Raw genomic sequence first — 16,367 nt, forward strand, 5'->3', positions numbered from 1 at the left:
ATCATAATTGTAACTGTCCGACTTGCGGTTTGGGTTGGAAGAGACCTTTAAAGCTCATCTAGTCCAACCCACCCACAATGAGTAAGGCCATCCTCAAGTGGATCAGGTTGCTCAGAGCCACACTCAGCCTGATCTTGAATGTTTCCAGGGATGAAGCTGGTACCGCCTTTCTGGGTGACCTCCTCCTGTGTTTTGTCTCAATCTCCCCCTTTTAGTTTAAAACCATTATCTATTGTCCCATCTCGGCAGGCCACTTATCTGCAGAACAAGTTCTGCAGAAGAAGTTCACCAAGATAGAGGTTTCCTTTTGGAACAAAACCAGTCTAAATTGTATTCAATTTCAGTCCTTTGGCACTTTGGAGGAGGATGGAAGTGATTAAAAGAATGGACACAAGAGGAGGCTGGAGCTGAATGGACATAATTTTTAAGTGCCTGATGAGCTTCATCCAATTTGATGAGAACTGTTTCTTCAGTCACGAGCAAGGGAGAATGGGATTGTGAAGTTCAGCCTAAGGTGTGTCAACGAAACCATGGAAAAAAAAGCACAAAGCTTCAGGAAACTGAAAATCAATATATCCAGGAAATGAAAGCATTTTTATTACAAAGACCCAAAAGGTGTCACACAACAAAACATTCACTGAAAATGGAAAAAAGGAAAGCATAAGGCTTCAGCTTTCCCAAGTAAAAAATAAATTGCAGTTACAAAGAGACAATACAATATACTTTTTGCAGCATAAGAAGCTTTTGCCTACAAGGAGTTAGAAGGGATGAAACCTCGAACACTGGAAGGCACCTTCCAGTAGGTTTTATTGTGCAGACTATTTTTGTGTTGCCCCTCCATTCCTATTCTGCTTCCTACATAAAGGCTTTTCAGTAGGTGCTCATTTAATATAGAAAGGAGTCCTTTCCCTGAGATTTTTTGACCTGAACAGACACAACAGTGGAGAGTAAATTGAGGCAGGGAGAGCTGAAGATATCCATGGGAGGTTTGTGGTAGAACTGGGACTAGATGTGCTGAAAAAATCACAGTTAGAGACCTCTACCTGCTTTCCCTGATCCCCACTGCAAGGGTAGGTAAGACGTCTGGACCAAGGACCATCATTTTCATCCCACAAGCCATCCTGGATTGCTGAAGTGCTTCATCTGTCTGACCTTGCAGAAACAATCAGACACAATAGAAAGTCTAACAAGTATTTGCCAGAGGGTCAGAAGGTGCAGGGCTGCTGGGGTTTTTTGACTGCTTGACTCTGGTATGAGGCAAGCTCAGCAGAGAGTGTGGCCCCACCGTGGCAGCTGCTCCTTCACCTTCCATGTGTTGGGCACAGACAGAGGGAGGGCAGAACTGTCTTAAGGCGAGACAAGATCTTCTCCACTCCTGTGGTGGATTGACCTTGTCTGGCTGAGAGGTGCCACCAAGCTGCTCTCTCATTCCTTCACTTCAACAGTTCAAGGGAAGAAAGTAAGATTAAAAATTCATGGTTTGAGACAAAGGTAGGTAATTGATCCCAGCCAGACCCAGGGTGACCCCCAAGGACCCTGTATGCAAGATGTTCTCATCTTAGCTATTTCTTCCCCTTCTCACAACAGCACCAATTCCCAACTATTCTCATTTCCAGACATTTCTTCTGAAATACAGCAGTGCACCCTCCCAACTGAGTAGTTCAGAAATGCCCAAAACATTCATTAGACTAACCCAAAGATTAGGCAAGCAATTTAGCAAAGATTAAACAAGTGATTACTTTCACGTTTCTCATTGATTTGATCTCTCCCTGTGCTCAGTCAGCAGCTCCTCAGCACCCCAAGCAGTCCTATCTCCATCTTTGGGCATGAAATGTTTTGAGCAAGCTGTGCAGACAAATTTGTAGGTCTCTTATTGCATAAATCTGTATTACCTTCATTTTCTCAGAATGTCATCCGTACAGACCTGTAAAATCATTGACCTTTGTACAAGGTTTGTGTTGAAATTATTATTACTGTTGTTATTTCTTCCTTCTCAAAGTCGTCTTGTAGTTTGTTCCACAGTGTATATTGGATTTTTAATTCTGATCTCTGACTGTGAACATACATTGTTCATTCTGCTATGAATCCATTTTATTGAACTGAAATTCTCTTTTTGAAGGAGTGGTTTCTAAAGCCACAGGTCTTGAACTGTTTTAAACTAGAAGAGGATAAATTGATGATATAATGAGTCTTCCTAATATCTGATTTCCATAGTTTGATGAATTTCAATATAGAATGTTTCATTAATATTATATAAAGAAGTGATTTGCAGGCAGATTAAGTGGTTGACACAGGTACTAAATAATAAAAGCATATAAATTAAATTCAAGCACACAATTAATTACAAGATTAATCTGTTCTTATCTGGTCCCATAATATCTCTCAAGTATTCCTGTATATTCATAATCATGTTAGCTGAGCTTGAAATTATTTTTTAGTAAATATTTTTATATAGAACCCCAACATGCTGCTGCTGATATTCTGTATGTCATGTAGTTGTACAGTGCACACAGGTAAAGTGGAGTATTTCCCAACAGTGTAAAATATAAACTAGCAAAAAATAGTGTCTTGGTCTCAGATTGCTGTTGTGTTTGAAGGGCCGTGTGCTGCCCACTCCTGCAGGCAGTAAGGAAGCTCTAGCAGCAATGTGGCATGATTTGATACAACATTTTCTCATTGACTGCCACTGTTCTGCTCGGATAATTTCCCCTGTGAGGCCCTCTGATGTCTGTCCAGGTGCTTGGCCTAGTAGTCAGACTTAGGGAGCAATAGGAAAATATTCATTAGGAAAAGGATCATGCTCATCAATTTCATTTGAATATTTGAAGGGCCACTGTCCTGCCAAATTTGGTTTTGGTTGGTAAAGATATTTTTACATCTGCAAACAGTCTTCTGTGATGTCCTTCCCATCTGTCTTCCCAAGAAAATAAATCTTGACAAAAAACATGTTAGGAAAATAAATCCACAGTGCCAGAGGTTCATGTCCAAAGAGGAGACAGAGGAGTCCTGTAACTTTATTTGAATAAAGGGAGAGGCCATGGGGCATTTCCCATGGGCTCTCTCAGATTGTTGGGTGACACAGCCTCGGTTTTACCCTGTGTTCCCAACCACATCACCCTTTTCCCCACTGACTGAGGTACTCAGAAGGTACAAACCTCCTGGATTGCCTACTCAATGCCCCCCTTTAATATGCACTCCCTCTTTTGTTATATAAAAGAAAGAAAGAAAGAAAGAAACTGTTCATAATTCTGTTAAGTATTTGTTCTTTTTCTCTAGGTTCAGGGATTTAACGTGGCCTTGGCTGAGCAACAGTCCATGGTGATAAGTAATATTTTCTAGAACTAATAATTTCTTCTGTTACTTCTCTATAAGTACCTGGCCCTATCTACAAACGGATTCGCACAGTCTGTTTGTAAAGACACGTTCATCTTATTCCTTTCAGACAGAATCTGAAGAAGCAGAATGACATCCTGTTTGGTAAATCATGGTACAGTATTTCACAAAGATCACCAACTTTTCAGTCTTGTCTGGATTTCCCTGCTCCCACTTGGACAGGCCATTGGGATGTCAGGCCTGCAGCAAAATTTTCATGGGGGAAACTGAGGCGTGAGTGCAGTGGCCTTAGGAAAACTCACTCCAAAGTCACAGCAAGCCCTGTCATGGCTTAACTCAGATATAACTATGGATGATCCATGTGTTTTGCAAACAAGAGCATTTGACTTATACAAACTAATTTAATTCAAACTGAATGAAATTTTAGTTTATTCCATAAGTAAATGAAGGCAGTAAATTAAAAGGTAGATTGTTGCATCTCTGAAGTATTTAGGTACTTTACAGCCCCACATGGCCCTTCTCAGATAATCCCTTCCACACATAAATTACGCAGTGCATGTTATTCAAGAACAGCATTTAAGATATCTGCAGTCATGTTGCAGGATGGCCCACATGAACATAAGCACTTAGCCCAGCTGTGCACTGTACATGATGGGTGTACCACTTGAGTAACTTACACAGCTATGAGAGAATTTCTGGCTTTTTTCAATTTGTCTTATGTCTTACTTGGAAGAATAAGAAGCCATCAATGGAAAACGTAATGCATATCATTACAGTGAAATCCAATTTAATGGCTAACTTCAACTCCGAAAGGCAAGGAAATGGAGCACTATGACTGGGATTTTATCCTTCAGTTACAACTACAGCCTTAGATGCCTTTCAGAAAGGTGATTTCTGCAGAGCAAATGCTGTTGAGTAACATGGAAATGCTTCCTAATCTTTGTAATGCTAATGATAGGTTTATGCATATATTTTTGTAACAGTAGCAGTCTAAAGCTTTAGAGCAGAGTGCATCAAATGTCATGCTTACACAGAATATTATTTCATCTCTGATTCTTTCTCACACTTTTTAACTGTCAGACTGACCCCCTGCTCTCTGTGCTGGAAGCACAGATGTGAATCATGCTGGGAGGGAAAATAAAATAAAACTTGCCAGCTGAAGGTTGTGACCACACTTATATGGCTGGGAGGCAGAAAGTCCTCTGCTGAAGAAAGGCAGCTGGTCTGTGAGGAAGCCTCCCTGCACACCAATGGACTTTTTATTCTGGTTTTGTGAAGCCATCCTGTTGGAGAGATGCCTAACCTGTAGCAGGATCCTCCATGGCTGTCTTCACAGGAGATGAACTTCATCAGAAAGAGCAGTTTGAGCTTCGTGTAGGCTGGTTCAAGGAGGTGATTGTCCTGTTCTGCTCTGCACTGGTGTGGCTTCATCTTGAGCACTTTGTGTAGTTTTCAGCGCCGTAGTACAAGAAAGTTATAAAGCTGTAACACAGCATGCAAGGGAGGGGCATGAAGATAGTGAAGGACACTGAGGGGAAGCTGTATGAGAATTGGGTGAGGTCACTTGATTTGTTCATCCTGGAAAAGATGAGACTGAGGGGAAACATCATTGCAGTCTACAACTTCCTCATGAGGGGAAGAAGAGTGGCATACACTGATCCCTTCTCTGTGGTGACCAGTGGCAGGACACCAGAAAATGGACTGAAGCTGTAGCAGGGGAAGTTTAACTTAGCTACTAGGATAACCACTACTAGATAGATATTAATGCTTAACCATTCTCAGCCAGTGGGTGGCTGAGCATGGGCACAGCTCCCCAGGGAAGTGGTCACAGCACCAAGTCTGCTAGAGTTCAAGAAGCTTTTGGACAATGCTCTCAGGCATGATACGACTCTTGGGGTATCCTTTGCTGGGCCAGGAGTTGGACTCAGTGATCCTTGTGGGTCCTTCCCAACTCAGGATATTCTGTGAATCTCTCCTATTGGGATGTTGTGAGGGTAAACCAATACAGGAGCCACTGCAGCACAACCATGGAAAATACAGGGGTGCCACTCCCCGGTATTGGGGGTTGGGAGTTGGCACACCGTAAGAATAAGGGGAGGAGCAGATCTGTGCCTCCTCTGTATTCACCACTGTCAGGAGAGTGACATGGTGCTGATTAACTTCCCAGCATATACTGGGAAAACCACACAAGGCTGATCTCATCTGGTGCAGCCAGAATATCAATTTTGATCCATGTTCTCGTGGGTAAGGGTGTGTTTTGGCATGCTGTTGCCCTGTATATGGGAAGGAGATGGCATATCAGCTGCACACTCTCTCAATGGCCTGGATACAGCCTGCTCATTGCCTTTGCATGACTCTACCATTCAATGCTGGCAAGGCAAAATTGCACCTATTAAGAAAATCTTCTACATGATTGAGTTTTCTTTTCTTTTCTTTTTTTGCATACCTGAAATTTAGATGCTACTATTGTGAAAAAATTGCAGTAAAGCAACCTGTAAGACAGGGAGCAATGTTCTGGCAAATGTCACTTGGTTTATTTCCTTCAAGAAGACTTTATAGCTCACCTTTTTTCACCGTTTTCATTTTAATTTAAGTGATTCGTCATTCTCTGTCTTTAAGCGATCATTGATTTTGGTCATACATTCAGCACTGCAGCAGGTTCCTGTAGGCCAGGAATTTCTCTGTCTTGACTCTAAAAATCTGCAGCTGGCGACTTCCCAGACCACTTACAGTTTATTTATTTTTATTTATTTCAAACACCTTGCAATTCTGAATTCTAATAAAACGGAAAAAAATGAGATCAGTGGCCTTATGTTTTTTCAGCTGAGCCTGTTCCATCATTGTGTGTCAGGTCTGTAGAAAATTTGCAGTGTTGACAGAGGCAGTCATGCTGTTCATGGAATTGAAAGAAGGGATGAAGGAGAGATTTATTTTGAAGCCTAAGGGTAGAGCAGTAAACCAGAACCACCACACTCTTTCCTAAAAATTAAGAACTTGGTGTTGTTGGACTTTCCATTTAGCAGGAGTTGTATCCTCTCCAGTTGTAATTTCCACTTAAAATGGCTTTCTTTCTCTTTGAATTATATGCAAAATGCAGAAGAATGCAGATGCAGAAATTTGGACCTCTTGTGTAGTTTTGGCTGAGTAATGATTATGACTGCTGTGTATTGAACAGACAGCAAAAGCCAGGAGAAGGAGAAGTACTTGCACTCCAACTTTCTGTAAGACTGGTTTTGCTGTGTCTCCTTTCACTAAGTGCTTCCTTTCCTGCAAGACCCTTCTGTATCTTAGAAGTAAGAAGGCAGAGCGGACCCGTGAGAGCACCCCTGGGTTTTTGCTGAATCAGTTCTGGGCACCAAGCTCAAAATGCCTTGGAGGGACCTGGCTTTCAGAAACGAGCAGTAATAGAGAAGAAAACTCAACACCTTTCAAGTCCTGCAAGTCGGGCAATTGATCCAGCGGGGCCAGGAAGGGTGCTGCCTGCTGAAACCTCTCATTACTGTTGTCCTGGGGTAGTTACTGACCCAAACCAGGAATTCACTCTCCACCTGTGCCTCTGCAATTTCTCTAGAGTCAGAGCACAAACTTCTCTTCCAGAAGGTGACACCCAGCTCAGTAAAGCAGCCGAACTCTTAAATTGTTTGCCTAAGTGGCTTCAGTGGTCTTGTTCTGAGGACTTGCGCTCACATATTCTACCTCCAGTGGTGTATCAACCACCAGGTTAGTGGTAGATCTATTGAGGGTGTTTTCTGTTTCTCCATAATGAAGTTGTGCCACCCTGAAACTCAGTATACAGGTTTCACAGGCAGGAATAGGATAGAGAAAGACACTCAACCAAAGGGGGAAAATCCTGGCCTCTATGAATTAAAGCACTGTTGGAGAAAAAAGTGCATACAATTTTAATGTCCTTGTGTTTGTCATAATATCCATGAGCAAGCAACTTTGAGCATTACTCCTGCTTGAGGGGCTGCAGAATGAGGTAGCAGCAATACAACCCACACATGGGAAAAAGCGAAAGAAGGTAAGAGCCTGGAAGAGCTGAAGTTAGAATGAGCCATAGGCACATGAGCATCTCTCCTTTGAAGTAGATGGAGATATGGAAAAGTGTGCAATGGTTTAGTGCTGTCCTTGATGAAATGCTAATGTGGGCATCCTTTGTCTTTCTGTACCAGGGGTGCAAATAAGGGGCTAGTATTCAGGGGCAAATTTAAGGACATTTTTCTTAAGGTTTCTTTTAGATGCTTCAAGCATGTAGATTATAGACTAGAAACTCACTGTAAAAACAATGCAGACTTATGGGAATTGCATATACCTACTTGGGGGGAAAATGTCACACACAGAAGCAGGGTTTTTTGAACTTGAACAATTTTCAAGAGTTGCAGAAAAAAAGAATAACTGTTATGTTCTGAAATTTTAAATGTAGTTATTTTTTGTGAAAGATTTTGCAGAATCTAGGCAGATAAATTTGATTGTTAAATTAAACATTTACAATAGAGATTAAGTGCTCTCTAGAATGAAAAATCATTGTAATTTATTTTGTAAATGCACTGATATTTAAAAAATGGAAAAATATACCTCTTGTAATAATTGAATTAGTAATTTAATTTCTCCAAAAGCCAGCCATGATATTAATTGATACATTTCTGCACTTCCAATATTGACACCTGTCTTTTTTTGGCTTCCAGTTTTACAATGAAGCTGTAATATTTTTAGCTACTTAGTTGCAGATGAACAGTCAGTACACACATATGCATATGCCTAGACTTATGAATTGTATGGGAACAGAAATTGAGAAACAATTTTTGCCACTTTCAGGAGCATCAAGGAAAATCTGAAATCACCCATCATCCTGACTCACATACATACTATTTTCTAGGAACTCCAAGTCCATACTTATGTGCTTCTGACAACACTGAATTAAGTTACAGCAGCATCTATCACTTGAGGAATCTTGAGTTGTTTGAACTTGTTTTCCGTCAGACCGTTCAAATCAAGATTGGCTTATCAGTGGCAGGGGTATAGCAGGAGCTTTAATGCTTTTCATCTCCTCCTTTATCAACTGTCTCTCAAAAGCTGTAAGAGTCCATAAACCCCCATCAGTTTAAACTGTATTAGCACTGTACAGTAATGGCAAGAGAGCAGTAAGAAGTGATGTTGTATTACTTTGGGCACTGGTGAACTATTTTTCTTGATGCTGGGAATCATCCAGTTCTATTACTGTAGGCTTTCAGCTCCTCTGAGAAAACTGGGAGCTGATGATGATCTTAACTGAACTGAAACTTTATAACTCTTTCTCATACTATCTAAAGATAGACGTCACTGTATTTATAATGTCCTGAGCCTTAGGCATAAAAACCACTGCAAGTGAGATGAGCTAATGTAATTTGACAGTGAATTTCTTTTCTACAAGAAACAGAGAGCCATCAGTCCTTCCACATCCTCATTACTTTCAACATCTGAAAGCTCAGACTGGTGCATTTAGAAGCAAGTAAAGATAAATATCTATCTCAAAACCATATCTATTTGTGTGCTTTATTCTTGAATGATAAAAATAACTGTTCAGCAGCCCAATGACTACCAAGATTTCATTGGCAAAAATGTGGTATTTTCAGTAGCTGTCACATGGATTTCTAGCTTGAGAAATTACAGCTCACTCTTAATACATAATTGAGTATCTTACTCTATTTCTAAGACTGGAAATATCACTTTTGAATTAATTTCTGGATAATGATGGAAGAAGCTGCTTTTTCAAAAGTACTATATTCAGCAGTTGGTGTTTGTAACTAGTTTTGTAAACTCTTGTATGGAACGTTAATTCTGTCATTTTTTATTCCAATCTAGATCAAATACGTACATATTTATATATTTATGTATCTTTATTTCTCTAGTTGTACTTGGGTAGACAGTGAAATTTATAAAAATTTATGGACTGCAGGTAGCTTCAGTCAATTTATTTGACTAAAATAGCCTGAAATACAATTCTTTTATCTCATGGTCATCTGTAATTCTACTTTTGATTTCATCAGAAAGATTGAAATATTTTCAGTCTATCTGGTATAGACTGAGAAGTTGGTAAGAACTATATATGGAGAGACCATAATTCTTAAGGAGAAAAAGCATCTGGGGCTCAAAGTCTGATGATTTTTTCCTGAAAAGGAACCAGGAAATTGCTGATTGGAAGGTAGATGGCTGTTTCAAAACCTAGGCATGTTTTTAGGATAAGCATACTTTATTTTCTTTGTTATCTCTCTGGTAGGATGAAGATGACTATAAGCACATTGCACCAACATGCACACACACACCATGCCTCCAATTTGCTTGTAAGGTTTTAGCAGTGGACTCCATCGACATAATTGCATCGAAGTTTTGTCACCACACTTTCCATTGCTGTCTATAAACATATAGCTTATTCAATAATAATAATAATTAAAAAGGAGTGCCTTCCTTGCGCTTAGAGTCAGTGCAGCAGATGTCTCAACAGTATATAGTTAACTGTTAAATGCAAGGATATGTTTTATCTGTGTAAGAATAGTCTTTAAAAAAATCCAGTTACCAAAGTTTCGTAAAACACACCATAACTATGAGCATATTCATGTGTATGTGTGTGAAGTTGGATATAAGCATGTGGTAAATTAAACCCATTTTCAAGAATTGCTGTAATTGGCAATATACAAGAATTGGGACATTTATTAGGTAAAAGCTCATCTTAAGAAACTGCTTCAGAGACTCCCAAGGCTTGCTGAATGTGATTCTGCTTTGTTTTCATCCAAAGTCGACAATCTGGGCTGGTCTCTCAAGCTATCACTGAAAAGCAGCAGAGCCTGAGTCTACCACAGCTTTGAGGCAGATGTATCTACACTTTGATTTTAAGTGATGTCCCCAAAAGGCTCTTAAAACCAAGCTCAATTGTATTTGCATACAAATTAGAATCTTAATGTCTTGAACAGAAGAACCTCAAAGCAACTAGGAAAGCCAAAAAGCGAAGGATAAGAAAAATGGGCAACTTTCCCCATGCCCAGGGTGTCCCTCTAGCCAAGGCAGTGGCTGCTGGGGCTCCTTCAACTCTTGTGAAGTGCTGGCTGCGTGTCCTGTTGCTGTCCCTTCACTGCCCCTTGGGGCTGTCCCTTGGATGCTGCAATGAGGTGCTGGCCCCTGCTGAGGAAAGCAGCTGTGGAGCTTGATCCAGAGCTGCAGTGCAAGTGGCAAGTTGCTGGGGAAGTGGCAAGGGAGGATGATGAGAAAAAGAAGGTGCAGAGCTCCTCTCCTACCCCCAGCTTATGGCACAGAAAATTTCTTTTGAGCCTCAGGAGCTTCAGGTAGTCTGCAACTCACTGTGTGGAAAACCCACCCTTTGTGCCAAGATCCAGTACAAAGCCTGTACATCACATAAATGCAATAAAGATTTCAAAATAATGACTCAGGAGGAATTAAATTATGGATAGGCTTGCTGTTATGTGGATTTCTCTCTATGTTAGTGTTGTTTGTATTTTTCTATGTTAGTGTTGTTTGTATTTAAATGCAGTGTATGGCTTCAGTTGGGATTCAGACTTGGATATTTCACTGTTCAGCAATAGCTTGATACCTATATTCTGAAAATATTTTACATTGGTTTGTTCTTCCTTGCCAGAAATATCAGAAGTGTCTTTTATTTAGAGTTACAAATCCACTGTATTTTCTTGAGACATCATCTAGAATGACTGCAGAGCATGTAGACTATAGGAGTGGTTGGCCAGTAGAATACCATGGCACATCAAGCCCATGATGTTATTTTCAGTATATGTGTTGGGCAATGTGATTGCTATTAGTGCTGTGAACATCTAATTATAGAATATTGGGACTGCTTCTGTAAATTGCTCTAAAGCAGTGTAGAGCAGCTTTGATGCCTTAACTGAAGGTACTTGCTGCAATCCTTATCTTTTTGAGAGAGGCAGAGAGGAGGGAAGGGTTGCATGCACCAACTTGCAGCATTTCTCCCCTGTGTAACAGACATGTCAGAATAAGGGGAAAATAAGACAAGTTTCCATGCAAAATTAGTGTAGAATATTGTCCTCTAGATGCAATCAATTTCAGAGCAATGCAGGGCTAATAGGAGACTTCATATGCTTCAAAGCTATTAGAAAATCTGCAGCTTTAGCTTTTAGCGAGAGCTCAGTTGATTGTCCAGAACAAATCTTGTTAATTTATTCTTTCACAAGCTGCCTATGTCAGTGTTAAGTGTGAACCACAAAATATGAAAGTAATGTCCGTGTCCTCATTAAGCAGCTATTTAGATGGGGGGTGGTGTGGGAACTTAGGAACTCAGCTGCAGTGAAAACAGCCACATTCCATGCTGGTGATGGTAGTTAGTATTTGTGATTTTGACATGTGCTATTCCTGTTTTGTCTATGGTAATATGCATCAATATTTCTACCAAATAAGTAGAATCTTAAAATAAGATTCCACATCCACCTGTAAGCATTTAAATAAATGCTTGACTGGATTTCTATAGGGGCATAACTTCAGCTTACTTTGAATCAATGTGAAGTTTTTAAGACCTTGTTTTATGTTTCCTCATGCTTTTATAGAAACACAGTAAAATGCACTCAAATGAAAAAGCTTGGCAAAATCACAGTGCTGTGACAGACATCATCAACTTCACTATGGCATAGCAGTTGTCAGTCTCTGAATGAAGTGTATCTGCTTTTTCCTTTTTTAAATACACGCTTGGGACATTTGGAACGGTAACTTTGTGTGGCAGTCATTATCGTCCTGGAGAAAGTGTGATCCTGCCTGCAGGCCCTTTCTAACAGTGCTGTAAAGCAGCCTTTACAGATGTGTTCCTCTAGTGAAATTTTGGCTCAGAAAACAGACCTACCAGTCTTGTGTCTGCTGGAGCCTGTGGCATGCTGAAGGATTAACACATCTCATGCTGGAGATTAAAAGTAGTAGTAGCCTCTGTTCTTTACCGTCTGAGATACTCTAAAACTGATGCAGTGGGGACTTACTAGTGGAAAGATACCAAATAAAGTGCAAAAGAGAGGAGGGAAAGCAGTTAAATTAAACTGACAGGGAGAGTGCTTTAAAACAGGATTTAGTGTCAATTAAATAGGCCTGAATGTTTAAATCACTTGGCTGCCCTCTACATGTCACTGATTCTCCAGCATACAGCAGCTGTGATTGTGGTTGCTCCTCCTGAATGTTGCACTGCCTTGATTTTGTGTGGTGAAGAGTGTTTCTATGTTCTGGGGAGGATATGGGAATGAACTAGTATTCAGACCTAAATGACTTCATGAAAAATAATTACAGGATAACCTTCAGATAGCTCTGTAGTACACTTTATTACACCAATGTGAATGTGCAAGGAACCAAGCACTAGCTTCAGAGTTCTTTGATATGAGAATGTCTGCCTTCAGAAGTTTGGCTTTGTCATGGCTGATAAAGAAGGAGATACTCAAGTGACAGAAATTTCCATAAGCCTGGAGGAACAAGTACAAAGGATGCACAGCAGCTACCAGCCCAGACATTTAAACAGAATTAAATGGTTCCAAATGTAAAGATGAGGCTTTGTCTTCTGGCTCCACTTCTAAAGAGACAGTAAAGAAGTATTTTTTTAAATTCTGTTCATGTGCTGTGAAAAACCCACTTAGCAACATGACACCTGGAGGTTTAGGAGTAATTCTGACCTACTTCTCACTTCAAAATACCCATCTGATCCTAGGTTAATGGTTGGACTAAATGACCTTTTCCAGCCTAAATGATTCAATGATTCTATGCGTTTATGAGATCAAAGTTTAACTACAAGCTGAAGATCATTCCCTGTTTTAACTTGGTTTGCAAAAGTACTGTTGGTGTTAGTGAGGGAAAATGGGATTTTTGAAGAATTGCTTTATTTTGATTTAAATAGAATACAAGTAGAGAAATAGAATAGCACTCAGCTAAAGAGAAATTGGACCCCGAAAGGCAGAAACACTCACTTTTATAAAGCTTTTTGTAGTGAGACTCTCTTTTTGGTGTACTGTTTGAAGGCCATCAAACTACACAGCCTTTCTTCAAGATATGAATGAATGTTACTTCCTCAGTGAATGAATGTGCTGCTGAACCCAGCACGATAGACCAGAGGCTTAGGGAAGAAATCATCCTTTGTGCCAGCCTTTGAGTGCTGGAGCATATGAAAAGCAACACAGAAGACATTGCAGATAGGAGCCATGTTGCATATTTCAACATTATTATGATTTTTGGGGAAGATACTTAGGAGTCTAGAGATGACAGCACTGAGTTAGTGTCTTTTTACTTTGTCTAAAGGAAACAGTTGGTTTTCCACAGCCATTGAAATCTTCTTTTCAGTGTTTGCTTGCTGATTCTTCTTAAAAGAATGGGTATGTCATTATTCTTGTCCAGGTATTAAAGGCTCAGGAGCTGGGACTCTTGTATAATTAGATCATTGTTTGCAGGGAAAAAAAAAATGCAGTAGTGTATAAAAAGTAAAATACAGTTAATATAGTTAAACAGCATTTTTTTGTAAAATTCAGGTATCTAACATTGGTTATTAGATTTATCAAAAAATTGCATTTTTCTGTATTGCTGCTGACATTGTCACCAATTTAAACAAGTAATTTAGATTTGTTTCCACTTTTCATTTTTGAAGAGAGATGAGTTGTTCTTTTCCATTCAGCCTAGGCAAAAATGAGCATTTTATTGATCTTGTGATTTGCTTTCTCTTACTTACTTTTCATTTCATTACTATTTTCCATGGTAATAGTGTGTCACAGGCTACAGTGGTGAGAGAAGGGGAGGACACAAAATCTTCTGTGCCACTGCTTGACATTCATGTCTCTAATGGGCATATAACTAGGTGTGGCAGGAGAGTTTAATGTGAGCATGAACTGTCTTAGGAGTAGTTAAGATCTATTAGATCTTTTTTATAAAATAGATCACCTTTGCTTCAAGTCTGAGCATTTCATGGGCACTTGAATTAGTTCTGCTTAAACATCTAACTCTTTGCACTGATGAAGTAAGAATGAAAGACTTGTATCTCTCTGTGTCATCCATTGATTGTGAAATGTTTCACTGAGTCCTGACTGGAAGAGAGGCACAACAGCTTGATTTCAGAATGAGGTTTTTTACATAATTAGAAATACCAAATGTGTGCAAAAATCAGAGACAAGCACTGTGTATGTACTCAATATCATTTATGTAGTCAGTGCTTTGAAAGACAGTGACACTGATGGTACTGCTTGCGCTTGGAGTCCCAAAAAGTAGTTTTCTGCAGTTTTTGCATTCTGTTTTCATCTAAAAGACAATTTTAATTCAACAGCTCTTTCAAATTACAGAGATTATACTGATTCAACCTTTACTTGCAGACCTGGTGGTATTTAGGTTCACAGTCTTGATTTTTGTCCATATCTGTATTTACTGAACTCCAATTACCATTTGTGTTCATTGATTACTTCAATAATACAATAGCAAGTGGATTTTTGGACATGTTTCATAATTGACAAGACATAGAAAGTTATTCTCAATGAATTTTTAGGAATAAGACCATAAAATATGAATTACATTTATAAGTTTATGAAATGAAAAATACAGAAGCTGAGGACAGGCTGTATGTGTGTGTGTGTGTGTTTATGCTGTACACATCAACTCTTTAGAAAAACTGCCACCTGTAGATGTGGTTGAATGACTTGGCAAAGAATCAACTATGAAAAAATATGGTTGTTTTATAAATTGCAAAATAGCAATGAAAGAATCAAAACCTACACCAGAGAAGGCTGCAGCTATCAAACACAGCTTTGAAATTTACCTGGTGTTTCTCAGGTTTTGTTGGTTGGATTTTTAATACAAATGTCAGTACAGGCTGGTTCGGCCTGGTGACACACCTGAATATAGAAAGCTGAGCTAAAATATATGCCTTTTGTAAGACCTCATCAAACTTCCCACCAGTCTGAAAAAATGTAATGATTACTGTGGTTCCCAACAGCTAACAGCCCTAGGGAACAAAAAATATGTTATTGTGAGAATCCTTTCCTGAGAGAGAGTGTGTTTAGCTTTATGTAAATCTCAGTAGGATCCAAGATGCTTCCCTTCAGAGCAGGTGCAGTCCCACAATGATTGTAATGCAACTTTCACTCACAGGCACAGCTGAGATAAAGGGACACACCTGCATTTCATGTAAAGCGGGCAACCGATTTGCAAACATCTCATTTACTAATGAAATGAAACTATAGAAATGGCAGTAGGCAGGAGGACAACCCTGCATGAAGCTTAATTACAGAAGGATGTAGGAGACAATATCCAGCTTAATGAAGAACTGTAAACAAATGTGAAAGATTAATATTTGGATTTAAATTGCAGTCACTATTCAAGTTTCCTATTCCCTGTCAACCGCAGAGCAGATAACAGCAGGAACTGGGAATCAACAGTGTAGGCAGCATTTGCATCGTGGTCTTGGGTGTCACCTTTGTTGAGTGTGTTTGTTTCCCATGGTTGTGTTTCACAGTAAAGTGAGTAATGTGAAAGCAGAGATAGCAGTAGTAGAGTCTTACTTGCTACTTATCCAGCCATCTCCCATCAAAACACAGGGTTCAGCACAATGAAGTTTGTTCTTTACTCTGTGTGTCAGGCTGTTTGTCAGTGAGGTATGTTAGCTGACTATAACTACCCAGCCTCCTGTGCTTTCCTGTGCCTATTTGGTTAAATCACGCCATGACTGACACCGTGACACATTAGTGGGAGGATTGTTTATGAGAAAAAGGGAAACAAATTTGACACTTGAGTTTACTAAGTTGTGGGAGCACAGATGCTCATCACTGCCAAACACACAGAGCTGAGGTCAGGGAAATCTGTCAGAGAAAGCAAAGCAGCCTTGAAGCAACATTTGTTTTAACTGTCTGGCAGAGAACATGCATGAAATACTGTTGTAGCTGAGCAGGGTTCTGCCCTCCTTCCTCTACTCCCTTAAGATTGCCTAGTTCCCTTTCCTCATTCCAGGTTCAAATGAGACATTGCAGAACACGCTCCTCTCCTTCATGTCATCCCCTAGGGAGCTCAGCTCCTCT

This window comes from Sylvia atricapilla, chromosome 3 (genome assembly GCF_009819655.1).
Source record: "Sylvia atricapilla isolate bSylAtr1 chromosome 3, bSylAtr1.pri, whole genome shotgun sequence".
Classification (NCBI taxonomy): domain Eukaryota; kingdom Metazoa; phylum Chordata; class Aves; order Passeriformes; family Sylviidae; genus Sylvia; species Sylvia atricapilla.